The following is a 4,827-nucleotide window of genomic DNA, read 5'->3' as shown; positions in this document are numbered from 1 at the left end:
GTGGGGCGGGGCGCCGTGGGGCGGGGCGCCGTGGTCAGATCAACCACTGAGGGCTTCAGCCTGATTCCCAGCTTGGCAAATGAGGCTTGTGCGACTTCGGATCCTGTGTCTCTATCTCCGTAGTGCAAAGAGATTAATTCTAACAGCCAACATCTGTAAGCATTCACTGTGTTTGAAGTACTTTGCCTATATTAGTGAATTCAGTATGCATACTCGCACAGGTGTGAGGAGGAAACAGGTCACCCAGCAAACAAACGGTAGATTCAGCATTTGAGCTTGTCTGGACACCTTCCTAGAGAGCTTAGTCAAGTGCAAACCCACCCACCCTGGCCCACAGACAGGGCTGGCATTGCTCTAGGTCCTCTTATCGCACTCAGAACCTCCTTGATAGGACCTTTGCTTATATTTCCAACTGTACTTCCTGTTAAAGCCAACAAAACCTCACACTGCAGCAGCCGAATAACTTATTGTTCCCTGAACTTAGCTGTTTCTCTCTCTCCTCCCCACCCTGCACCTCCAGATTCAGTCTAGGGTTCTCCATCTCTCTTCTTCCTCACCACCACCCAAATCTTACTCTAGGGTTCTTGGAAAAATAACTGCACTCCAGCCTGGGCGACGGAGTGAGACTCCAACTCAAAAGTAAAATAAAATAACTACCAACTGATCATCAGCCTCTATCTACTTTCTTCCCTTCTGCCCAGTCTATTCCACAGAGCAGACTCATGACCTCTTAAAAACGCAAATTGAGTTACACTCACCCCCAACCTTAGACCCTACCCTTCCTCCATGTTGCTCTATGGCCTTGCTGGTCGGTCCCTCACGCCCGTTTGCCCTCATTTCCGCCACTCTTCCACGGCCCCCTTCACCAAACCACCTCTTCTCCGCAGGTCAAGCTAGTTCCAGCCTCCGAAACTTTGCACAGTGGGCCTCCGCTTCCTCCGGGAGGACTCACACCTTCAAATTCAGAGTACACCGTTACCCAGCCCCCGTTTCCCACCTTGAATCTTATATTTGTCATGCAGTTATTTTGTGTTTTTCTTTTCTTTTTTTTTCATGAAGACTCTGTGGCAGTGTCTTCCTACATGCAGTTGTTTTCTGTGTTCCTTTCCCTGCTCATTCACTGAGTCTCCCTGTGAAATGTAGGCTCCTGAAGTCAGGAACTGTGTCTTATTTACTGCTGCACGTACCCAGAATTTAGCGGGGAAGATGCTAAGGGCATATTTATTGAATAGATGAATATCAATATCATAATATTTAAAAAGAATAGGCTACATCTATTATATATATATGAATTTGTGCCAAAAACATATTGCTCAAAGACCATTCAGTGGAGGAAAAAATAATCATTTCAATACGGTAATGTCGATACAATGAATTTGTACCTGTATCTCACATCAGAGGTAAAAGTTGAATCAAACCAAAAACCTAAATGTAGAAGAAAAAAGATGTAAACATATGTTGCTTTGGTTAAGAGAATCATTTACTTGATGTAATATCAAAAGCACCAGCAAGAAAAAAAAATAGATAAATTGGACTTCATCAATATGAAAAACTTATTCAGGTCAAAGGACACCAACAAAAAAGTGAAAAGACAACCTACAGAATGGGAGAAAAAAATTCCAAATCATATACCTGATAAAGATCTACTATACAGAACATATAAAGAACTCTTATAATTCAACAAGAAGACAAACACCCAATTTTCAAAAGGACAAAGGCTTTAAACAGACATTTCTCAGGCAACCCCCTCAGGTCCCCTACCAATGTGGGAGCTTTTCTGTCCTCTCAATAAATCCTGCTCTCAAAAAAAAATAAAAAGTATTGAAAAATTATGATTATTTCAAAGAAGACATACAAACAGCAAACAAGCACATAAAAAGATGTTCAACACCATTAATCATTAGGGAAATGCACATCAAAACCATAATGAGATACTACTTCACACCTACTAAGATAGCAGTTAGTCTTTAAAAACAGAAAAGAACAAGTGTTGGTGAGCAGTCCATAGCATTTATTAGGGGAACGTTTGTACAGAATGCCATAGTAGTCCTTGCAAGGGACAGTAAGAGAAAGGGGTGTTCTACTTGGGTGTGTCCACAGTGAGAGGTAAGGGTATGGAGTTTTTATGAAGGTTTAAGGAATTTGGCTGAAAAGGTCTTGGAACAGTTTCTTTCAGTGTTTTGGGCAACAACCTAGCTACCTTTATCAGTGCCTGGGAATGTTCGAGGGCCCAGTTTGGGTTCAAGCCTGCTGGGAAAAACCTGTATTTGACTGGGTCACAGGAAAATCTAGGCACTCTATGATTTTTGGGTCAGAACACCAGGAAGAAAGCAAGGGGGACTGCATTATTCACAATAGCCAAACAGTGGAAACAACCCAAGTGTCCACCAGCCAATACATGGATGAGCAAATGTGTTCTGTTCTAGTGGGATATTATTTCTCCATTAAAAAAAAAAAAAGCACTGACACATGCTGAAACATGGATGAACTCTGAAAACATTATGCTAAGAGAAAGAAGCAGTCACAATAGACCATGTATTGTATGATTCTATCTATGACATGTCCAGAGTAGGCAAATTCATATCGACAGAAAGATTAGTGGTTACCAGGGACTGGAGGAGCAAGAGGGGCATTGGGACTGACCAATAACCAGAGGATTCCTCTGTGGGCTGATGAAATGCTTTGGAAGTAGATAGTGATGATAGTTGTACAACAGTGAGTATGGTAAAAAACTACTGACTCTACACTTTTAAATGGTGACTTTTGTGTAAGTTTCCAGTAAAGGTAAATGTTATTTTGGAGGATCTCATTTGTGTAAGAAAGAAAACTACACATGTGTGCATGTGCTTTCATTTGCTTAGAAGTTTTCTAGAAAGATACACAAGACGCTGCTAGTACCTGCCCCAACATCTGAAGTGGGGTGGGGTGGGGAGGGAGGACTTTAAATTGAGCGAGTATATTTTAAGATAATTTTTATAATGAAAAATATTTTTTCACTGTGAAAAACATTATGATGGCTCCTCAAAGAATTAAACGTAGAATTGTCAGATGATCCAGCAATCCTACTTCTGGGTATATACCCAAAGTAACAGGAAGCAGAGTCTTTAAGAGATACCTGTGCATCCATGTCACAGCAGCATTATTCACAACAACCAAGAGGTAGAAGCAACCCAGGAGTCCATCATCTGATAAATGGATAAACCAAATGCGGTCTATTCAGACAATGGACTATTATTCAGCCATAAAAAATAAGGACATTTTGACACATGCTACAACATGGATGTATTCAAAATAGATTTTAGGAAACCTAAATGTAAGACATAAAACTACTAGAAGTAAATGTAGGTGTAAAGCTATATGGACTTAGATTAGGGAATAGTTTCTTAGACATAATGTCAAAAGCACCAGCAAGAACATAACATGGCTTGCTGGGGCCAGGATGGTGTGGTGTGGGGTATCGTTGGGTGAAAGGACATCATTCTAACTGAAAGAAGTCAGTCACAGAAGGACAAATACCATATGATTACACTTATATGCGGTTCCTAGAGAAATCGGATTCAAGAGGCAAAAAGTAGAAAAGGCCCGGGAAGAGAGAATGGGAAGTTAGTGGTTAATGGTGTAGTGAATTTTGAAATTTTTTTTTTTTTTTTTTTGAGTCACGGTCTCACTCCTGGGCTCAGGTGATCCTCCAATCTCAGCCTCCCAAGTAACTAGAACTACAGATGTGTGCCACCATACCTAGTAAATTTTTTTATTTTGATTTTTGATTTATTTATCCCACTCATTTAAATATTCTATTGCAAGCTCTGCTCTTGTCTGCAGTTGATCTGGATGCAATAGTTCCATCAAATGGAAAGTTTGCTCAACTTTAATTTTTTAGTCAGAACTGTGTAAGTTGAGCCAACTGAGATGTTTACGAAGTTGGCCATTTTTTTCTGCTGCCAGTCATTGGTCCTCTTCAATTAGAACACAAACAAGATTAATATTTTTTTCTCACAAATTGATATGAATGGTCTGCTGCTGTACGTTTCATCTTCAACATTGTCTCGTTCCTTCTTAAAATGAAGTTTCCACTTGTAAACTGCTGTCTTCTTTGGGACATTATTCCCATAAATATTTTGAACAGCCTCAATGATTTCATCATGCTTCTACCCACGCTTCACCATAAATTTTATGTTTGTTTTTGCTTCCATTTTAGCAAAATTCATATTGCTCTTTTAGGGGTTCTTGTCAAACTGTTGTCTTATCCTTCTTAGTGCCTCAAGCTAGATCCTGATTAGACATGTTACAAGTTAGTATGAGTATATTTTGGTGCAAAAAATTTTTGAAATCCATGCATAGTTTTTTCACAGTATGCATTTTCCATGAACATTTTAAAGACCCCCCCCATACTTACAAAAAAAAGTTACCTGTAAAACAGCCTCAGGCAGTTTCTTCAGGAGATATTTCAGAAGAAGGCCTTGTTATCATTGGAGTCAGCGGTTCCATGTATATTATTGCCTCTGAAAACCTTCCAGTGCGGCAGGATGTGGCAGTGGAGGGCAGTGATATTGATGATCCTGATTCTGTTTAGGCCTAGGCTAATGTGCATATTTGTGTCTTCGTTTTTAGCCAAAAAGTTTAAAAATAAGAAAAATGTGAAAAAACTTATAGGCTATCCCGTGCAGCCTACGTGTGTAGTAGTCTCTACCTTCTAGGTTAGTGAAAGTACACCCTATGATGTTCCCGCAATACAAAAATTGTCTAACCGCACATTTCTTAGAACATATCACCATCGTTAAGCAACACATGACTGGACATTTATAGCAAATATAATTAAATTGTATT

Source organism: Carlito syrichta, unplaced genomic scaffold (genome assembly GCF_000164805.1).
Source record: "Carlito syrichta isolate Samal-C Ts95f unplaced genomic scaffold, Tarsius_syrichta-2.0.1 Scaffold113541, whole genome shotgun sequence".
NCBI classification, from domain to species: Eukaryota; Metazoa; Chordata; class Mammalia; order Primates; family Tarsiidae; genus Carlito; species Carlito syrichta.
This window is presented reverse-complemented; position numbering follows the sequence as displayed.